Here is a 22,338-nt window from a genome sequence, read left to right on the forward strand (position 1 = left end):
TGTGCAGCAGGTGCAGTGGCACCAGTGTGTGGTAGATGGCGTTGTGTAGCAGGTGTAGTGTTATCAGTGTTACTTAGCTATGATTGTGCAGCAGGTGCAGTGGCACCAGTGTGGCGTAGCTATCATTGGTGCAGCATGTGCAGTGGTACCGGTGTGGTGTCAGTATATTTGGTGGAGCAGGTGCAGTGTTACCAGTGTGGCGTAGGCGTAGCTACCATTGGTGGAGCAGGTGCTGTGGTACCAGTTTAGTGCAGCAGGTGCAGTGGTACCAGTGTGTGGTAGCTACCATAGGTGGAGCAGTTGCAGTGGTAGTGTTGCTTAGCTATGATTGTGCAGCAGGTGCAGTGGCACCAGTGTGTGGTAGATGGCGTTGTCCAGCAGGTGTAGTGTTATCAGTGTTACTTAGCTATGATTGTGCAGCAGGTGCAGTGGCACCAGTGTGTGGTAGATGGCGTTGTGTAGCAGGTGTAGTGTTATCAGTGTTACTTAGCAATGATTGTGCAGCAGGTGCAGTGGCACCAGTGTGGCGTAGCTATCATTGGTGCAGCATGTGCAGTGGTACCGGTGAGTGGTAGCTACCATTGGTGGAGCAGGTGCAGTAGTAGTGTTGCTTAGCTATGATTGTGCAGCAGGTGCAGTGGCACCAGTGTGTGGCGTAGTTACCATTCGTGGAACAGGTGAGGTGTTATCAATGTTACTTAGCTATGATTGTGCAGCAGGTGCAGTGGCACCAGTGTGGCGTAGCTATCATTGGTGCAGCATGTGCAGTGGTACCGGTGTGGTGTAAGTATATTTGGTGGAGCAGGTGCAGTGTTACCAGTGTGGCGTAGGCGTAGCTACCATTGGTGGAGCAGGTGATGTGGTACCAGTTTAGTGCAGCAGGTGCAGTGGTACCAGTGTGTTGTAGCTACCATAGGTGGAGCAGTTGCAGTGGTAGTGTTGCTTAGCTATGATTGTGCAGCAGGTGCAGTGGCACCAGTGTGTGGTAGATGGCGTTGTGTAGCAGGTGCAGTGTTATCAGTGTTACTTAGCTATGATTGTGCAGCAGGTGCAGTGGCACCAGTGTGGCTTAGCTATCATTGGTGCAGCATGTGCAGTGGTACCGGTGTGGTGTAAGTATATGTGGTGGAGCAGGTGCAGTGTTACCAGTGTGGCGTAGGCGTAGCTACCATTGGTGGAGCAGGTGCTGTGGTACCAGTTTAGTGCAGCAGGTGCAGTGGTACCAGTGTGTGGTAGCTACCATAGGTGGAGCAGTTGCAGTGGTAGTGTTGCTTAGCTTTGATTGTGCAGCAGGTGCAGTGGCACCAGTGTGTGGTTGATGGCGTTGTGTAGCAGGTGTAGTGTTATCAGTGTTACTTAGCTATGATTGTGCAGCAGGTGCAGTGGCACCAGTGTGTGGTAGATGGCGTTGTGTAGCAGGTGTAGTGTTATCAGTGTTACTTAGCTATGATTGTGCAGCAGGTGCAGTGGCACCAGTGTGGTGTAGCTATCATTGGTGCAGCATGTGCAGTGGTACCAGTGTGGTGTAAGTATATTTGGTGGAGCAGGTGCAGTGTTACCAGTGTGGCGTAGGCGTAGCTACCATTGGTGGAGCAGGTGCTGTGGTACCAGTTTAGTGCAGCAGGTGCAGTGGTACCAGTGTGTGGTAGCTACCATAGGTGGAGCAGTTGCAGTGGTAGTGTTGCTTAGCTATGATTGTGCAGCAGGTGCAGTGGTACCAGTGTGTGGTAGATGGCGTTGTGTAGCAAGTGTAGTGTTATCAGTGTTACTTAGCTATGATTGTGCAGCAGGTGCAGTGGCACCAGTGTGGCGTAGCTATCATTGGTGCAGCATGTGCAGTGGTACCGGTGAGTGGTAGCCACCATTGGTGGAGCAGGTGCAGTGGTAGTGTTGCTTAGCTATGATTGTGCAGCAGGTGCAGTGGCACCAGTGTGTGGCGTAGTTACCATTCGTGGAGCAGGTGAGGTGTTATCAGTGTTACTTAGCTATGATTGTGCAGCAGGTGCAATGGCACCAGTGTGTGGTAGATGGCGTTGTGTAGCAGGTGTAGTGTTATCAGTGTTACTTAGCTATGATTGTGCAGCAGGCGCAGTGGCACCAGTGTGTGGTAGATGGCGTTGTGTAGCAGGTGTAGTGTTATCAGTGTTACTTAGCTATGATTGTGCATCAGGTGCAGTGGCACCAGTGTGTGGTAGATGGCGTTGTGTAGCAGGTGTAATGTTATCAGTGTTACTTAGCTATGATTGTGCAGCAGGTGCAGTGGCACCAGTGTGGCGTAGCTATCATTGGTGCAGCATGTGCAGTGGTACCGGTATCGTGTAAGTATATTTGGTGGAGCAGGTGCAGTGTTACCAGTGTGGCGTAGGCGTAGCTACCATTGGTGGAGCAGGTGATTTGGTACCAGTTTAGTGCAGCAGGTGCAGTGGTACCAGTGTGTGGTAGCTACCTGAGGTGGAGCAGTTGCAGTGGTAGTGTTGCTTAGCTATGATTGTGCAGCAGGTGCAGTGGCACCAGTGTGTGGTAGATGGCAATGTGTAGCAGGTGCAGTGTTATCAGTGTTACTTAGCTATGATTGTGCAGCAGGTGCAGTGGCACCAGTGTGGCGTAGCTATCATTGGTGCAGCATGTGCAGTGGTACCGGTGTGGTGTAAGTATATTTGGTGGAGCAGGTGCAGTGTTACCAGTGTGGCGTAGGCGTAGCTACCATTGGTGGAGCAGGTGCTGTGGTACCAGTTTAGTGCAGCAGGTGCAGTGGTACCAGTGTGAGGTAGCTACCATAGGTGGAGCAGTTGCAGTGGTAGTGTTGCTTAGCTATGATTGTGCAGCAGGTGCAGTGGCACCAGTGTGTGGTAGATGGCGTTGTGTAGCAGGTGCAGGGTTATCAGTGTTACTTAGCTATGATTGTGCAGCAGGTGCAGTGGCACCAGTGTGGCTTAGCTATCATTGGTGCAGCATGTGCAGTGGTACCGGTGTGGTGTAAGTATATTTGGTGGAGCAGGTGCAGTGTTACCAGTGTGGCGTAGGCGTAGCTATCATTGGTGGAGCAGGGGCTGTGGTACCAGTTTAGTGCAGCAGGTGCAGTGGTACCAGTGTGTGGTAGCTACCATAGGTGTAGCAGTTGCAGTGGTTGTGTTGCTTAGCTATGATTGTGCAGCAGGTGCAGTGGCACCAGTGTGTGGCAGATGACGTTGTGTAGCAGGGGTAGTGTAATCAGTGTTACTTAGCTATGATTGTGCAGCAGGTGCAGTGGCACCAGTGTGTGGTAGATGGCGTTGTGTAGCAGGTGTAGTGTTATCAGTGTTACTTAGCTATGATTGTGCAGCAGGTGCAGTGGCACCAGTGTGGTGTAGCTATCATTGGTGCAGCATGTGCAGTGGTACCGGTGAGTGGTAGCTACCATTGGTGGAGCAGGTGCAGTAGTAGTGTTGCTTAGCTATGATTGTGCAGCAGGTGCAGTGGCACCAGTGTGTGGCGTAGTTACCATTCGTGGAACAGGTGAGGTGTTATCAATGTTACTTAGCTATGATTGTGCAGCAGGTGCAGTGGCACCAGTGTGGCGTAGCTATCATTGGTGCAGCATGTGCAGTGGTACCGGTGTGGTGTAAGTATATTTGGTGGAGCAGGTGCAGTGTTACCAGTGTGGCGTAGGCGTAGCTACCATTGGTGGAGCAGGTGATGTGGTACCAGTTTAGTGCAGCAGGTGCAGTGGTACCAATGTGTTGTAGCTACCATAGGTGGAGCAGTTGCAGTGGTAGTGTTGCTTAGCTATGATTGTGCAGCAGGTGCAGTGGCACCAGTGTGTGGTAGATGGCGTTGTGTAGCAGGTGCAGTGTTATCAGTGTTACTTAGCTATGATTGTGCAGCAGGTACAGTGGCACCAGTGTGGCTTAGCTATCATTGGTGCAGCATGTGCAGTGGTACCGGTGTGGTGTAAGTATATTTGGTGGAGCAGGTGCAGTGTTACCAGTGTGGCATAGGCGTAGCTACCATTGGTGGAGCAGGTGCTGTGGTACCAGTTTAGTGCAGCAGGTGCAGTGGTACCAGTGTGTGGTAGCTACCATAGGTGGATCAGTTGCAGTGGTAGTGTTGCTTAGCTATGATTGTGCAGCAGGTGCAGTGGCACCAGTGTGTGGTAGATGGCGTTGTGTAGCAGGTGTAGTGTTATCAGTGTTACTTAGCTATGATTGTGCAGCAGGTGCAGTGGCACCAGTGTGTGGTAGATGGCGTTGTGTAGCAGGTGTAGTGTTATCAGTGTTACTTAGCTATGATTGTGCAGCAGGTGCAGTGGCACCAGTGTGGCGTAGCTATCATTGGTGCAGCATGTGCAGTGGTACCGGTGAGTGGTAGCTACCATTGGTGGAGCAGGTGCAGTAGTAGTGTTGCTTAGCTATGATTGTGCAGCAGGTGCAGTGGCACCAGTGTGTGGCGTAGTTACCATTCGTGGAACAGGTGAGGTGTTATCAATGTTACTTAGCTATGATTGTGCAGCAGGTGCAGTGGCACCAGTGTGGCGTAGCTATCATTGGTGCAGCATGTGCAGTGGTACCGGTGTGGTGTAAGTATATTTGGTGGAGCAGGTGCAGTGTTACCAGTGTGGCGTAGGCGTAGCTACCATTGGTGGAGCAGGTGATGTGGTACCAGTTTAGTGCAGCAGGTGCAGTGGTACCAGTGTGTTGTAGCTACCATAGGTGGAGCAGTTGCAGTGGTAGTGTTGCTTAGCTATGATTGTGCAGCAGGTGCAGTGGCACCAGTGTGTGGTAGATGGCGTTGTGTAGCAGGTGCAGTGTTATCAGTGTTACTTAGCTATGATTGTGCAGCAGGTGCAGTGGCACCAGTGTGGCTTAGCTATCATTGGTGCAGCATGTGCAGTGGTACCGGTGTGGTGTAAGTATATGTGGTGGTGCAGGTGCAGTGTTACCAGTGTGGCGTAGGCGTAGCTACCATTGGTGGAGCAGGTGCTGTGGTACCAGTTTAGTGCAGCAGGTGCAGTGGTACCAGTGTGTGGTAGCTACCATAGGTGGAGCAGTTGCAGTGGTAGTGTTGCTTAGCTTTGATTGTGCAGCAGGTGCAGTGGCACCAGTGTGTGGTTGATGGCGTTGTGTAGCAGGTGTAGTGTTATCAGTGTTACTTAGCTATGATTGTGCAGCAGGTGCAGTGGCACCAGTGTGTGGTAGATGGTGTTGTGTAGCAGGTGTAGTGTTATCAGTGTTACTTAGCTATGATTGTGCAGCAGGTGCAGTGGCACCAGTGTGGCATAGCTATCATTGGTGCAGCATGTGCAGTGGTACCGGTGTGGTGTAAGTATATTTGGTGGAGCAGGTGCAGTGTTAACAGTGTGGCGTAGGCGTAGCTACCATTGGTGGAGCAGGTGCTGTGGTACCAGTTTAGTGCAGCAGGTGCAGTGGTACCAGTGTGTGGTAGCTACCATAGGTGGAGCAGTTGCAGTGGTAGTGTTGCTTAGCTATGATTGTGCAGCAGGTGCAGTGGCACCAGTGTGGTGTAAGTATCTTTGGTGGAGCAGGTGCAGTGGTACCAGTGTGGCGTAGGCGTAGCTACCATTGGTGGAGCAGGTGATGTGGTACCAGTTTAGTGCAGCAGGTGCAGTGGTACCAGTGTGTGGTAGCTACCATAGGTGGAGCAGTTGCAGTGGTAGTGTTGCTTAGCTATGATTGTGCAGCAGGTGCAGTGGCACCACTGTGTGGTAGATGGCGTTGTGTAGCAGGTGCAGTGTTATCAGTGTTACTTAGCTATGATTGTGCAGCAGGTGCAGTGGCACCAGTGTGTGGTAGATGGCGTTGTGTAGCAGGTGTAGTGTTATCAGTGTTACTTAGCTATGATTGTGCAGCAGGTGCAGTGGCACCAGTGTGGCGTAGCTATCATTGGTGCAGCATGTGCAGTGGTACCGGTGAGTGGTAGCTACCATTGGTGGAGCAGGTGCAGTAGTAGTGTTGCTTAGCTATGATTGTGCAACAAGTGCAGTGGCGCCAGTGTGTGGCGTAGTTGCCATTCGTGGAACAGGTGAGGTTTTATCAATGTTACTTAGCTATGATTGTGCAGCAGGTGCAGTGGCACCAGTGTGGCGTAGCTATCATTGGTGCAGCATGTGCAGTGGTACCCGTGTGGTGTAAGTATATTTGGTGGAGCAGGTGCAGTGTTACCAGTGTGGCGTAGGCGTAGCTACCATTGGTGGAGCAGGTGATGTGGTACCAGTTTAGTGCAGCAGGTGCAGTGGTACCAGTGTGTTGTAGCTACCATAGGTGGAGCAGTTGCAGTGGTAGTGTTGCTTAGCTATGATTGTGCAGCAGGTGCAGTGGCACCAGTGTGTGGTAGATGGCGTTGTGTAGCAGGTGCAGTGTTATCAGTGTTACTTAGCTATGATTGTGCAGCATGTGCAGTGGTACCGGTGAGTGGTAGCTACCATTGGTGGAGCAGGTGCAGTAGTAGTGTTGCTTAGCTATGATTGTGCAGCAGGTGCAGTGGCACCAGTGTGTGGCGTAGTTACCATTCGTGGAACAGGTGAGGTGTTATCAATGTTACTTAGCTATGATTGTGCAGCAGGTGCAGTGGCACCAGTGTGGCGTAGCTATCATTGGTGCAGCATGTGCAGTGGTACCGGTGTGGTGTAAGTATATTTGGTGGAGCAGGTGCAGTGTTACCAGTGTGGCGTAGGCGTAGCTATCATTGGTGGAGCAGGTGCTGTGGTACCAGTTTAGTGCAGCAGGTGCAGTGGTACCAGTGTGTGGTAGCTACCATAGGTGTAGCAGTTGCAGTGGTTGTGTTGCTTAGCTATGATTGTGCAGCAGGTGCAGTGGCACCAGTGTTTGGTAGATGGCGTTGTGTAGCAGGTGTAGTGTTATCAGTGTTACTTAGCTATGATTGTGCAGCAGGTGCAGTGGCACCAGTGTGTGGTAGATGGCGTTGTGTAGCAGGTGCAGTGTTATCAGTGTTACTTAGCTATGATTGTGCAGCAGGTGCAGTGGCACCAGTGTGGCTTAGCTATCATTGGTGCAGCATGTGCAGTGGTACCGGTGTGGTGTAAGTATATGTGGTGGAGCAGGTGCAGTGTTACCAGTGTGGCGTAGGCGTAGCTACCATTGGTGGAGCAGGTGCTGTGGTACCAGTTTAGTGCAGCAGGTGCAGTGGTACCAGTGTGTGGTAGCTACCATAGGTGGAGCAGTTGCAGTGGTAGTGTTGCTTAGCTTTGATTGTGCAGCAGGTGCAGTGGCACCAGTGTGTGGTTGATGGCGTTGTGTAGCAGGTGTAGTGTTATCAGTGTTACTTAGCTATGATTGTGCAGCAGGTGCAGTGGCACCAGTGTGTGGTAGATGGCGTTGTGTAGCAGGTGTAGTGTTATCAGTGTTACTTAGCTATGATTGTGCAGCAGGTGCAGTGGCACCAGTGTGGTGTAGCTATCATTGGTGCAGCATGTGCAGTGGTACCGGTGTGGTGTAAGTATATTTGGTGGAGCAGGTGCAGTGTTACCAGTGTGGCGTAGGCGTAGCTACCATTGGTGGAGCAGGTGCTGTGTTACCAGTTTAGTGCAGCAGGTGCAGTGGTACCAGTGTGTGGTAGCTACCATAGGTGGAGCAGTTGCAGTGGTAGTGTTGCTTAGCTATGATTGTGCAGCAGGTGCAGTGGTACCAGTGTGTGGTAGATGGCGTTGTGTAGCAAGTGTAGTGTTATCAGTGTTACTTAGCTATGATTGTTCAGCAGGTGCAGTGGCACCAGTGTGGCGTAGCTATCATTGGTGCAGCATGTGCAGTGGTACCGGTGAGTGGTAGCTACCATTGGTGGAGCAGGTGCAGTGGTAGTGTTGCTTAGCTATGATTGTGCAGCAGGTGCAGTGGCACCAGTGTGTGGCGTAGTTACCATTCGTGGAGCAGGTGAGGTGTTATCAGTGTTACTTAGCTATGATTGTGCAGCAGGCGCAGTGGCACCAGTGTGTGGTAGATGGCGTTGTGTAGCAGGTGTAGTGTTATCAGTGTTACTTAGCTATGATTGTGCAGCAGGTGCAGTGGCACCAGTGTGGCGTAGCTATCATTGGTGCAGCATGTGCAGTGGTACCGGTATCGTGTAAGTATATTTGGTGGAGCAGGTGCAGTGTTACCAGTGTGGCGTAGGCGTAGCTACCATTGGTGGAGCAGGTGCTGTGGTACCAGTTTAGTGCAGCAGGTGCAGTGGTACCAGTGTGTGGTAGCTACCATAGGTGGAGCAGTTGCAGTGGTAGTGTTGCTTAGCTATAATTGTGCAGCAGGTGCAGTGGCACCAGTGTGTGGTAGATGGCGTTGTGTAGCAGGTGTAGTGTTATCAGTGTTACTTAGCTATGATTGTGCAGCAGGTGCAGTGGCACCAGTGTGGCATAGCTATCATTGGTGCAGCATGTGCAGTGGTACCGGTGTGGTGTAAGTATATTTGGTGGAGCAGGTGCAGTGTTACCAGTGTGGCGTAGGCGTAGCTACCATTGGTGGAGCAGGTGCTGTGGTACCAGTTTAGTGCAGCAGGTGCAGTGGTACCAGTGTGTGGTAGCTACCATAGGTGGATCAGTTGCAGTGGTAGTGTTGCTTAGCTATGATTGTGCAGCAGGTGCAGTGGCACCAGTGTGTGGTAGATGGCGTTGTGTAGCAGGTGTAGTGTTATCAGTGTTACTTAGCTATGATTGTGCAGCAGGTGCAGTGGCACCAGTGTGTGGTAGATGGCGTTGTGTAGCAGGTGTAGTGTTATCAGTGTTACTTAGCTATGATTGTGCAGCAGGTGCAGTGGCACCAGTGTGGCGTAGCTATCATTGGTGCAGCATGTGCAGTGGTACCGGTGAGTGGTAGCTACCATTGGTGGAGCAGGTGCAGTAGTAGTGTTGCTTAGCTATGATTGTGCAGCAGGTGCAGTGGCACCAGTGTGTGGCGTAGTTACCATTCGTGGAACAGGTGAGGTGTTATCAATGTTACTTAGCTATGATTGTGCAGCAGGTGCAGTGGCACCAGTGTGGCGTAGCTATCATTGGTGCAGCATGTGCAGTGGTACCGGTGTGGTGTAAGTATATTTGGTGGAGCAGGTGCAGTGTTACCAGTGTGGCGTAGGCGTAGCTACCATTGGTGGAGCAGGTGATGTGGTACCAGTTTAGTGCAGCAGGTGCAGTGGTACCAGTGTGTTGTAGCTACCATAGGTGGAGCAGTTGCAGTGGTAGTGTTGCTTAGCTATGATTGTGCAGCAGGTGCAGTGGCACCAGTGTGTGGTAGATGGCGTTGTGTAGCAGGTGCAGTGTTATCAGTGTTACTTAGCTATGATTGTGCAGCAGGTGCAGTGGCACCAGTGTGGCTTAGCTATCATTGGTGCAGCATGTGCAGTGGTACCGGTGTGGTGTAAGTATATGTGGTGGTGCAGGTGCAGTGTTACCAGTGTGGCGTAGGCGTAGCTACCATTGGTGGAGCAGGTGCTGTGGTACCAGTTTAGTGCAGCAGGTGCAGTGGTACCAGTGTGTGGTAGCTACCATAGGTGGAGCAGTTGCAGTGGTAGTGTTGCTTAGCTTTGATTGTGCAGCAGGTGCAGTGGCACCAGTGTGTGGTTGATGGCGTTGTGTAGCAGGTGTAGTGTTATCAGTGTTACTTAGCTATGATTGTGCAGCAGGTGCAGTGGCACCAGTGTGTGGTAGATGGCGTTGTGTAGCAGGTGTAGTGTTATCAGTGTTACTTAGCTATGATTGTGCAGCAGGTGCAGTGGCACCAGTGTGGCGTAGCTATCATTGGTGCAGCATGTGCAGTGGTACCGGTGTGGTGTAAGTATATTTGGTGGAGCAGGTGCAGTGTTACCAGTGTGGCGTAGGCGTAGCTACCATTGGTGGAGCAGGTGCTGTGGTACCAGTTTAGTGCAGCAGGTGCAGTGGTACCAGTGTGTGGTAGCTACCATAGGTGGAGCAGTTGCAGTGGTAGTGTTGCTTAGCTATGATTGTGCAGCAGGTGCAGTGGCACCAGTGTGGTGTAAGTATCTTTGGTGGAGCAGGTGCAGTGGTACCAGTGTGGCGTAGGCGTAGCTACCATTGGTGGAGCAGGTGATGTGGTACCAGTTTAGTGCAGCAGGTGCAGTGGTACCAGTGTGTGGTAGCTACCATAGGTGGAGCAGTTGCAGTGGTAGTGTTGCTTAGCTATGATTGTGCAGCAGGTGCAGTGGCACCACTGTGTGGTAGATGGCGTTGTGTAGCAGGTGCAGTGTTATCAGTGTTACTTAGCTATGATTGTGCAGCAGGTGCAGTGGCACCAGTGTGGCGTAGCTATCATTGGTGCAGCATGTGCAGTGGTACCGGTGTGGTGTAAGTATATTTGGTGGAGCAGGTGCCGTGTTACCAGTGTGGCATAGGCGTAGCTACCATTGGTGGAGCAGGTGCTGTGGTACCAGTTTAGTGCAGCAGGTGCAGTGGTACCAGTGTGTGGTAGCTACCATAGGTGGAGCAGTTGCAGTGGTAGTGTTGCTTAGCTATGATTGTGCAGCAGGTGCAGTGGCACCAGTGTGTGGCAGATGGCGTTGTGTAGCAGGGGTAGTGTTATCAGTGTTACTTAGCTATGATTGTGCAGCAGGTGCAGTGGCACCAGTGTGTGGTAGATGGCGTTGTGTAGCAGGTGTAGTGTTATCAGTGTTACTTAGCTATGATTGTGCAGCAGGTGCAGTGGCACCAGTGTGGCGTAGCTATCATTGGTGCAGCATGTGCAGTGGTACCGGTGAGTGGTAGCTACCATTGGTGGAGCAGGTGCAGTAGTAGTGTTGCTTAGCTATGATTGTGCAACAGGTGCAGTGGCACCAGTGTGTGGCGTAGTTACCATTCGTGGAACAGGTGAGGTGTTATCAATGTTACTTAGCTATGATTGTGCAGCAGGTGCAGTGGCACCAGTGTGGCGTAGCTATCATTGGTGCAGCATGTGCAGTGGTACCCGTGTGGTGTAAGTATATTTGGTGGAGCAGGTGCAGTGTTACCAGTGTGGCGTAGGCGTAGCTACCATTGGTGGAGCAGGTGCTGTGGTACCAGTTTAGTGCAGCAGGTGCAGTGGTACCAGTGTGTGGTGGCTACCATAGGTGGAGCAGTTGCAGTGGTAGTGTTGCTTAGCTAAGATTGTGCAGCAGGTGCAGTGGCACCAGTGTGTGGTTGATGGCGTTGTGTAGCAGGTGTAGTGTTATCAGTGTTACTTAGCTATGATTGTGCAGCAGGTGCAGTGGCACCAGTGTGTGGTAGATGGCGTTGTCCAGCAGGTGTAGTGTTATCAGTGTTACTTAGCTATGATTGTGCAGCAGGTGCAGTGGCACCAGTGTGTGGTAGATGGCGTTGTGTAGCAGGTGTAGTGTTATCAGTGTTACTTAGCAATGATTGTGCAGCAGGTGCAGTGGCACCAGTGTGGCGTAGCTATCATTGGTGCAGCATGTGCAGTGGTACCGGTGAGTGGTAGCTACCATTGGTGGAGCAGGTGCAGTAGTAGTGTTGCTTAGCTATGATTGTGCAGCAGGTGCAGTGGCACCAGTGTGTGGCGTAGTTACCATTCGTGGAACAGGTGAGGTGTTATCAATGTTACTTAGCTATGATTGTGCAGCAGGTGCAGTGGCACCAGTGTGGCGTAGCTATCATTGGTGCAGCATGTGCAGTGGTACCGGTGTGGTGTAAGTATATTTGGTGGAGCAGGTGCAGTGTTACCAGTGTGGCGTAGGCGTAGCTACCATTGGTGGAGCAGGTGATGTGGTACCAGTTTAGTGCAGCAGGTGCAGTGGTACCAGTGTGTTGTAGCTACCATAGGTGGAGCAGTTGCAGTGGTAGTGTTGCTTAGCTATGATTGTGCAGCAGGTGCAGTGGCACCAGTGTGTGGTAGATGGCGTTGTGTAGCAGGTGCAGTGTTATCAGTGTTACTTAGCTATGATTGTGCAGCAGGTGCAGTGGCACCAGTGTGGCTTAGCTATCATTGGTGCAGCATGTGCAGTGGTACCGGTGTGGTGTAAGTATATGTGGTGGAGCAGGTGCAGTGTTACCAGTGTGGCGTAGGCGTAGCTACCATTGGTGGAGCAGGTGCTGTGGTACCAGTTTAGTGCAGCAGGTGCAGTGGTACCAGTGTGTGGTAGCTACCATAGGTGGAGCAGTTGCAGTGGTAGTGTTGCTTAGCTTTGATTGTGCAGCAGGTGCAGTGGCACCAGTGTGTGGTTGATGGCGTTGTGTAGCAGGTGTAGTGTTATCAGTGTTACTTAGCTATGATTGTGCAGCAGGTGCAGTGGCACCAGTGTGTGGTAGATGGCGTTGTGTAGCAGGTGTAGTGTTATCAGTGTTACTTAGCTATGATTGTGCAGCAGGTGCAGTGGCACCAGTGTGGTGTAGCTATCATTGGTGCAGCATGTGCAGTGGTACCAGTGTGGTGTAAGTATATTTGGTGGAGCAGGTGCAGTGTTACCAGTGTGGCGTAGGCGTAGCTACCATTGGTGGAGCAGGTGCTGTGGTACCAGTTTAGTGCAGCAGGTGCAGTGGTACCAGTGTGTGGTAGCTACCATAGGTGGAGCAGTTGCAGTGGTAGTGTTGCTTAGCTATGATTGTGCAGCAGGTGCAGTGGTACCAGTGTGTGGTAGATGGCGTTGTGTAGCAAGTGTAGTGTTATCAGTGTTACTTAGCTATGATTGTGCAGCAGGTGCAGTGGCACCAGTGTGGCGTAGCTATCATTGGTGCAGCATGTGCAGTGGTACCGGTGAGTGGTAGCCACCATTGGTGGAGCAGGTGCAGTGGTAGTGTTGCTTAGCTATGATTGTGCAGCAGGTGCAGTGGCACCAGTGTGTGGCGTAGTTACCATTCGTGGAGCAGGTGAGGTGTTATCAGTGTTACTTAGCTATGATTGTGCAGCAGGTGCAATGGCACCAGTGTGTGGTAGATGGCGTTGTGTAGCAGGTGTAGTGTTATCAGTGTTACTTAGCTATGATTGTGCAGCAGGCGCAGTGGCACCAGTGTGTGGTAGATGGCGTTGTGTAGCAGGTGTAGTGTTATCAGTGTTACTTAGCTATGATTGTGCATCAGGTGCAGTGGCACCAGTGTGTGGTAGATGGCGTTGTGTAGCAGGTGTAATGTTATCAGTGTTACTTAGCTATGATTGTGCAGCAGGTGCAGTGGCACCAGTGTGGCGTAGCTATCATTGGTGCAGCATGTGCAGTGGTACCGGTATCGTGTAAGTATATTTGGTGGAGCAGGTGCAGTGTTACCAGTGTGGCGTAGGCGTAGCTACCATTGGTGGAGCAGGTGATTTGGTACCAGTTTAGTGCAGCAGGTGCAGTGGTACCAGTGTGTGGTAGCTACCTGAGGTGGAGCAGTTGCAGTGGTAGTGTTGCTTAGCTATGATTGTGCAGCAGGTGCAGTGGCACCAGTGTGTGGTAGATGGCAATGTGTAGCAGGTGCAGTGTTATCAGTGTTACTTAGCTATGATTGTGCAGCAGGTGCAGTGGCACCAGTGTGGCGTAGCTATCATTGGTGCAGCATGTGCAGTGGTACCGGTGTGGTGTAAGTATATTTGGTGGAGCAGGTGCAGTGTTACCAGTGTGGCGTAGGCGTAGCTACCATTGGTGGAGCAGGTGCTGTGGTACCAGTTTAGTGCAGCAGGTGCAGTGGTACCAGTGTGAGGTAGCTACCATAGGTGGAGCAGTTGCAGTGGTAGTGTTGCTTAGCTATGATTGTGCAGCAGGTGCAGTGGCACCAGTGTGTGGTAGATGGCGTTGTGTAGCAGGTGCAGGGTTATCAGTGTTACTTAGCTATGATTGTGCAGCAGGTGCAGTGGCACCAGTGTGGCTTAGCTATCATTGGTGCAGCATGTGCAGTGGTACCGGTGTGGTGTAAGTATATTTGGTGGAGCAGGTGCAGTGTTACCAGTGTGGCGTAGGCGTAGCTATCATTGGTGGAGCAGGGGCTGTGGTACCAGTTTAGTGCAGCAGGTGCAGTGGTACCAGTGTGTGGTAGCTACCATAGGTGTAGCAGTTGCAGTGGTTGTGTTGCTTAGCTATGATTGTGCAGCAGGTGCAGTGGCACCAGTGTGTGGCAGATGACGTTGTGTAGCAGGGGTAGTGTAATCAGTGTTACTTAGCTATGATTGTGCAGCAGGTGCAGTGGCACCAGTGTGTGGTAGATGGCGTTGTGTAGCAGGTGTAGTGTTATCAGTGTTACTTAGCTATGATTGTGCAGCAGGTGCAGTGGCACCAGTGTGGTGTAGCTATCATTGGTGCAGCATGTGCAGTGGTACCGGTGAGTGGTAGCTACCATTGGTGGAGCAGGTGCAGTAGTAGTGTTGCTTAGCTATGATTGTGCAGCAGGTGCAGTGGCACCAGTGTGTGGCGTAGTTACCATTCGTGGAACAGGTGAGGTGTTATCAATGTTACTTAGCTATGATTGTGCAGCAGGTGCAGTGGCACCAGTGTGGCGTAGCTATCATTGGTGCAGCATGTGCAGTGGTACCGGTGTGGTGTAAGTATATTTGGTGGAGCAGGTGCAGTGTTACCAGTGTGGCGTAGGCGTAGCTACCATTGGTGGAGCAGGTGATGTGGTACCAGTTTAGTGCAGCAGGTGCAGTGGTACCAATGTGTTGTAGCTACCATAGGTGGAGCAGTTGCAGTGGTAGTGTTGCTTAGCTATGATTGTGCAGCAGGTGCAGTGGCACCAGTGTGTGGTAGATGGCGTTGTGTAGCAGGTGCAGTGTTATCAGTGTTACTTAGCTATGATTGTGCAGCAGGTACAGTGGCACCAGTGTGGCTTAGCTATCATTGGTGCAGCATGTGCAGTGGTACCGGTGTGGTGTAAGTATATTTGGTGGAGCAGGTGCAGTGTTACCAGTGTGGCATAGGCGTAGCTACCATTGGTGGAGCAGGTGCTGTGGTACCAGTTTAGTGCAGCAGGTGCAGTGGTACCAGTGTGTGGTAGCTACCATAGGTGGATCAGTTGCAGTGGTAGTGTTGCTTAGCTATGATTGTGCAGCAGGTGCAGTGGCACCAGTGTGTGGTAGATGGCGTTGTGTAGCAGGTGTAGTGTTATCAGTGTTACTTAGCTATGATTGTGCAGCAGGTGCAGTGGCACCAGTGTGTGGTAGATGGCGTTGTGTAGCAGGTGTAGTGTTATCAGTGTTACTTAGCTATGATTGTGCAGCAGGTGCAGTGGCACCAGTGTGGCGTAGCTATCATTGGTGCAGCATGTGCAGTGGTACCGGTGAGTGGTAGCTACCATTGGTGGAGCAGGTGCAGTAGTAGTGTTGCTTAGCTATGATTGTGCAGCAGGTGCAGTGGCACCAGTGTGTGGCGTAGTTACCATTCGTGGAACAGGTGAGGTGTTATCAATGTTACTTAGCTATGATTGTGCAGCAGGTGCAGTGGCACCAGTGTGGCGTAGCTATCATTGGTGCAGCATGTGCAGTGGTACCGGTGTGGTGTAAGTATATTTGGTGGAGCAGGTGCAGTGTTACCAGTGTGGCGTAGGCGTAGCTACCATTGGTGGAGCAGGTGATGTGGTACCAGTTTAGTGCAGCAGGTGCAGTGGTACCAGTGTGTTGTAGCTACCATAGGTGGAGCAGTTGCAGTGGTAGTGTTGCTTAGCTATGATTGTGCAGCAGGTGCAGTGGCACCAGTGTGTGGTAGATGGCGTTGTGTAGCAGGTGCAGTGTTATCAGTGTTACTTAGCTATGATTGTGCAGCAGGTGCAGTGGCACCAGTGTGGCTTAGCTATCATTGGTGCAGCATGTGCAGTGGTACCGGTGTGGTGTAAGTATATGTGGTGGTGCAGGTGCAGTGTTACCAGTGTGGCGTAGGCGTAGCTACCATTGGTGGAGCAGGTGCTGTGGTACCAGTTTAGTGCAGCAGGTGCAGTGGTACCAGTGTGTGGTAGCTACCATAGGTGGAGCAGTTGCAGTGGTAGTGTTGCTTAGCTTTGATTGTGCAGCAGGTGCAGTGGCACCAGTGTGTGGTTGATGGCGTTGTGTAGCAGGTGTAGTGTTATCAGTGTTACTTAGCTATGATTGTGCAGCAGGTGCAGTGGCACCAGTGTGTGGTAGATGGTGTTGTGTAGCAGGTGTAGTGTTATCAGTGTTACTTAGCTATGATTGTGCAGCAGGTGCAGTGGCACCAGTGTGGCATAGCTATCATTGGTGCAGCATGTGCAGTGGTACCGGTGTGGTGTAAGTATATTTGGTGGAGCAGGTGCAGTGTTAACAGTGTGGCGTAGGCGTAGCTACCATTGGTGGAGCAGGTGCTGTGGTACCAGTTTAGTGCAGCAGGTGCAGTGGTACCAGTGTGTGGTAGCTACCATAGGTGGAGCAGTTGCAGTGGTAGTGTTGCTTAGCTATGATTGTGCAGCAGGTGCAGTGGCACCAGTGTGGTGTAAGTATCTTTGGTGGAGCAGGTGCAGTGGTACCAGTGTGGCGTAGGCGTAGCTACCATTGGTGGAGCAGGTGATGTGGTACCAGTTTAGTGCAGCAGGTGCAGTGGTACCAGTGTGTGGTAGCTACCATAGGTGGAGCAGTTGCAGTGGTAGTGTTGCTTAGCTATGATTGTGCAGCAGGTGCAGTGGCACCACTGTGTGGTAGATGGCGTTGTGTAGCAGGTGCAGTGTTATCAGTGTTACTTAGCTATGATTGTGCAGCAGGTGCAGTGGCACCAGTGTGTGGTAGATGGCGTTGTGTAGCAGGTGTAGTGTTATCAGTGTTACTTAGCTATGATTGTGCAGCAGGTGCAGTGGCACCAGTGTGGCGTAGCTATCATTGGTGCAGCATGTGCAGTGGTACCGGTGAGTGGTAGCTACCATTGGTGGAGCAGGTGCAGTAGTAGTGTTGCTTAGCTATGATTGTGCAACAAGTGCAGTGGCGCCAGTGTGTGGCGTAGTTGCCATTCGTGGAACAGGTGAGGTTTTATCAATGTTACTTAGCTATGATTGTGCAGCAGGTGCAGTGGCACCAGTGTGGCGTAGCTATCATTGGTGCAGCATGTGCAGTGGTACCCGTGTGGTGTAAGTATATTTGGTGGAGCAGGTGCAGTGTTACCAGTGTGGCGTAGGCGTAGCTACCATTGGTGGAGCAGGTGATGTGGTACCAGTTTAGTGCAGCAGGTGCAGTGGTACCAGTGTGTTGTAGCTACCATAGGTGGAGCAGTTGCAGTGGTAGTGTTGCTTAGCTATGATTGTGCAGCAGGTGCAGTGGCACCAGTGTGTGGTAGATGGCGTTGTGTAGCAGGTGCAGTGTTATCAGTGTTACTTAGCTATGATTGTGCAGCATGTGCAGTGGTACCGGTGAGTGGTAGCTACCATTGGTGGAGCAGGTGCAGTAGTAGTGTTGCTTAGCTATGATTGTGCAGCAGGTGCAGTGGCACCAGTGTGTGGCGTAGTTACCATTCGTGGAACAGGTGAGGTGTTATCAATGTTACTTAGCTATGATTGTGCAGCAGGTGCAGTGGCACCAGTGTGGCGTAGCTATCATTGGTGCAGCATGTGCAGTGGTACCGGTGTGGTGTAAGTATATTTGGTGGAGCAGGTGCAGTGTTACCAGTGTGGCGTAGGCGTAGCTATCATTGGTGGAGCAGGTGCTGTGGTACCAGTTTAGTGCAGCAGGTGCAGTGGTACCAGTGTGTGGTAGCTACCATAGGTGTAGCAGTTGCAGTGGTTGTGTTGCTTAGCTATGATTGTGCAGCAGGTGCAGTGGCACCAGTGTTTGGTAGATGGCGTTGTGTAGCAGGTGTAGTGTTATCAGTGTTACTTAGCTATGATTGTGCAGCAGGTGCAGTGGCACCAGTGTGTGGTAGATGGCGTTGTGTAGCAGGTGCAGTGTTATCAGTGTTACTTAGCTATGATTGTGCAGCAGGTGCAGTGGCACCAGTGTGGCTTAGCTATCATTGGTGCAGCATGTGCAGTGGTACCGGTGTGGTGTAAGTATATGTGGTGGAGCAGGTGCAGTGTTACCAGTGTGGCGTAGGCGTAGCTACCATTGGTGGAGCAGGTGCTGTGGTACCAGTTTAGTGCAGCAGGTGCAGTGGTACCAGTGTGTGGTAGCTACCATAGGTGGAGCAGTTGCAGTGGTAGTGTTGCTTAGCTTTGATTGTGCAGCAGGTGCAGTGGCACCAGTGTGTGGTTGATGGCGTTGTGTAGCAGGTGTAGTGTTATCAGTGTTACTTAGCTATGATTGTGCAGCAGGTGCAGTGGCACCAGTGTGTGGTAGATGGCGTTGTGTAGCAGGTGTAGTGTTATCAGTGTTACTTAGCTATGATTGTGCAGCAGGTGCAGTGGCACCAGTGTGGTGTAGCTATCATTGGTGCAGCATGTGCAGTGGTACCGGTGTGGTGTAAGTATATTTGGTGGAGCAGGTGCAGTGTTACCAGTGTGGCGTAGGCGTAGCTACCATTGGTGGAGCAGGTGCTGTGTTACCAGTTTAGTGCAGCAGGTGCAGTGGTACCAGTGTGTGGTAGCTACCATAGGTGGAGCAGTTGCAGTGGTAGTGTTGCTTAGCTATGATTGTGCAGCAGGTGCAGTGGTACCAGTGTGTGGTAGATGGCGTTGTGTAGCAAGTGTAGTGTTATCAGTGTTACTTAGCTATGATTGTTCAGCAGGTGCAGTGGCACCAGTGTGGCGTAGCTATCATTGGTGCAGCATGTGCAGTGGTACCGGTGAGTGGTAGCTACCATTGGTGGAGCAGGTGCAGTGGTAGTGTTGCTTAGCTATGATTGTGCAGCAGGTGCAGTGGCACCAGTGTGTGGCGTAGTTACCATTCGTGGAGCAGGTGAGGTGTTATCAGTGTTACTTAGCTATGATTGTGCAGCAGGCGCAGTGGCACCAGTGTGTGGTAGATGGCGTTGTGTAGCAGGTGTAGTGTTATCAGTGTTACTTAGCTATGATTGTGCAGCAGGTGCAGTGGCACCAGTGTGGCGTAGCTATCATTGGTGCAGCATGTGCAGTGGTACCGGTATTGTGTAAGTATATTTGGTGGAGCAGGTGCAGTGTTACCAGTGTGGCGTAGGCGTAGCTACCATTGGTGGAGCAGGTGATGTGGTACCAGTTTAGTGCAGCAGGTGCAGTGGTACCAGTGTGTTGTAGCTACCATAGGTGGAGCAGTTGCAGTGGTAGTGTTGCTTAGCTATGATTGTGCAGCAGGTGCAGTGGCACCAGTGTGTGGTAGATGGCGTTGTGTAGCAGGTGCAGTGTTATCAGTGTTACTTAGCTATGATTGTGCAGCAGGTGCAGTGGCACCAGTGTGGCTTAGCTATCATTGGTGCAGCATGTGCAGTGGTACCGGTGTGGTGTAAGTATATGTGGTGGTGCAGGTGCAGTGTTACCAGTGTGGCGTAGGCGTAGCTACCATTGGTGGAGCAGGTGCTGTGGTACCAGTTTAGTGCAGCAGGTGCAGTGGTACCAGTGTGTGGTAGCTACCATAGGTGGAGCAGTTGCAGTGGTAGTGTTGCTTAGCTTTGATTGTGCAGCAGGTGCAGTGGCACCAGTGTGTGGTTGATGGCGTTGTGTAGCAGGTGTAGTGTTATCAGTGTTACTTAGCTATGATTGTGCAGCAGGTGCAGTGGCACCAGTGTGTGGTAGATGGTGTTGTGTAGCAGGTGTAGTGTTATCAGTGTTACTTAGCTATGATTGTGCAGCAGGTGCAGTGGCACCAGTGTGGCATAGCTATCATTGGTGCAGCATGTGCAGTGGTACCGGTGTGGTGTAAGTATATTTGGTGGAGCAGGTGCAGTGTTAACAGTGTGGCGTAGGCGTAGCTACCATTGGTGGAGCAGGTGCTGTGGTACCAGTTTAGTGCAGCAGGTGCAGTGGTACCAGTGTGTGGTAGCTACCATAGGTGGAGCAGTTGCAGTGGTAGTGTTGCTTAGCTATGATTGTGCAGCAGGTGCAGTGGCACCAGTGTGGTGTAAGTATCTTTGGTGGAGCAGGTGCAGTGGTACCAGTGTGGCGTAGGCGTAGCTACCATTGGTGGAGCAGGTGATGTGGTACCAGTTTAGTGCAGCAGGTGCAGTGGTACCAGTGTGTGGTAGCTACCATAGGTGGAGCAGTTGCAGTGGTAGTGTTGCTTAGCTATGATTGTGCAGCAGGTGCAGTGGCACCACTGTGTGGTAGATGGCGTTGTGTAGCAGGTGCAGTGTTATCAGTGTTACTTAGCTATGATTGTGCAGCAGGTGCAGTGGCACCAGTGTGTGGTAGATGGCGTTGTGTAGCAGGTGTAGTGTTATCAGTGTTACTTAGCTATGATTGTGCAGCAGGTGCAGTGGCACCAGTGTGGCGTAGCTATCATTGGTGCAGCATGTGCAGTGGTACCGGTGAGTGGTAGCTACCATTGGTGGAGCAGGTGCAGTAGTAGTGTTGCTTAGCTATGATTGTGCAACAAGTGCAGTGGCGCCAGTGTGTGGCGTAGTTGCCATTCGTGGAACAGGTGAGGTTTTATCAATGTTACTTAGCTATGATTGTGCAGCAGGTGCAGTGGCACCAGTGTGGCGTAGCTATCATTGGTGCAGCATGTGCAGTGGTACCCGTGTGGTGTAAGTATATTTGGTGGAGCAGGTGCAGTGTTACCAGTGTGGCGTAGGCGTAGCTACCATTGGTGGAGCAGGTGATGTGGTACCAGTTTAGTGCAGCAGGTGCAGTGGTACCAGTGTGTTGTAGCTACCATAGGTGGAGCAGTTGCAGTGGTAGTGTTGCTTAGCTATGATTGTGCAGCAGGTGCAGTGGCACCAGTGTGTGGTAGATGGCGTTGTGTAGCAGGTGCAGTGTTATCAGTGTTACTTAGCTATGATTGTGCAGCATGTGCAGTGGTACCGGTGAGTGGTAGCTACCATTGGTGGAGCAGGTGCAGTAGTAGTGTTGCTTAGCTATGATTGTGCAGCAGGTGCAGTGGCACCAGTGTGTGGCGTAGTTACCATTCGTGGAACAGGTGAGGTGTTATCAATGTTACTTAGCTATGATTGTGCAGCAGGTGCAGTGGCACCAGTGTGGCGTAGCTATCATTGGTGCAGCATGTGCAGTGGTACCGGTGTGGTGTAAGTATATTTGGTGGAGCAGGTGCAGTGTTACCAGTGTGGCGTAGGCGTAGCTATCATTGGTGGAGCAGGTGCTGTGGTACCAGTTTAGTGCAGCAGGTGCAGTGGTACCAGTGTGTGGTAGCTACCATAGGTGTAGCAGTTGCAGTGGTTGTGTTGCTTAGCTATGATTGTGCAGCAGGTGCAGTGGCACCAGTGTTTGGTAGATGGCGTTGTGTAGCAGGTGTAGTGTTATCAGTGTTACTTAGCTATGATTGTGCAGCAGGTGCAGTGGCACCAGTGTGTGGTAGATGGCGTTGTGTAGCAGGTGCAGTGTTATCAGTGTTACTTAGCTATGATTGTGCAGCAGGTGCAGTGGCACCAGTGTGGCTTAGCTATCATTGGTGCAGCATGTGCAGTGGTACCGGTGTGGTGTAAGTATATGTGGTGGAGCAGGTGCAGTGTTACCAGTGTGGCGTAGGCGTAGCTACCATTGGTGGAGCAGGTGCTGTGGTACCAGTTTAGTGCAGCAGGTGCAGTGGTACCAGTGTGTGGTAGCTACCATAGGTGGAGCAGTTGCAGTGGTAGTGTTGCTTAGCTTTGATTGTGCAGCAGGTGCAGTGGCACCAGTGTGTGGTTGATGGCGTTGTGTAGCAGGTGTAGTGTTATCAGTGTTACTTAGCTATGATTGTGCAGCAGGTGCAGTGGCACCAGTGTGTGGTAGATGGCGTTGTGTAGCAGGTGTAGTGTTATCAGTGTTACTTAGCTATGATTGTGCAGCAGGTGCAGTGGCACCAGTGTGGTGTAGCTATCATTGGTGCAGCATGTGCAGTGGTACCGGTGTGGTGTAAGTATATTTGGTGGAGCAGGTGCAGTGTTACCAGTGTGGCGTAGGCGTAGCTACCATTGGTGGAGCAGGTGCTGTGTTACCAGTTTAGTGCAGCAGGTGCAGTGGTACCAGTGTGTGGTAGCTACCATAGGTGGAGCAGTTGCAGTGGTAGTGTTGCTTAGCTATGATTGTGCAGCAGGTGCAGTGGTACCAGTGTGTGGTAGATGGCGTTGTGTAGCAAGTGTAGTGTTATCAGTGTTACTTAGCTATGATTGTTCAGCAGGTGCAGTGGCACCAGTGTGGCGTAGCTATCATTGGTGCAGCATGTGCAGTGGTACCGGTGAGTGGTAGCTACCATTGGTGGAGCAGGTGCAGTGGTAGTGTTGCTTAGCTATGATTGTGCAGCAGGTGCAGTGGCACCAGTGTGTGGCGTAGTTACCATTCGTGGAGCAGGTGAGGTGTTATCAGTGTTACTTAGCTATGATTGTGCAGCAGGCGCAGTGGCACCAGTGTGTGGTAGATGGCGTTGTGTAGCAGGT

The sequence above is a fragment of the Lissotriton helveticus genome, chromosome 3_1 (genome assembly GCF_964261635.1).
Source record: "Lissotriton helveticus chromosome 3_1, aLisHel1.1, whole genome shotgun sequence".
NCBI classification, from domain to species: Eukaryota; Metazoa; Chordata; class Amphibia; order Caudata; family Salamandridae; genus Lissotriton; species Lissotriton helveticus.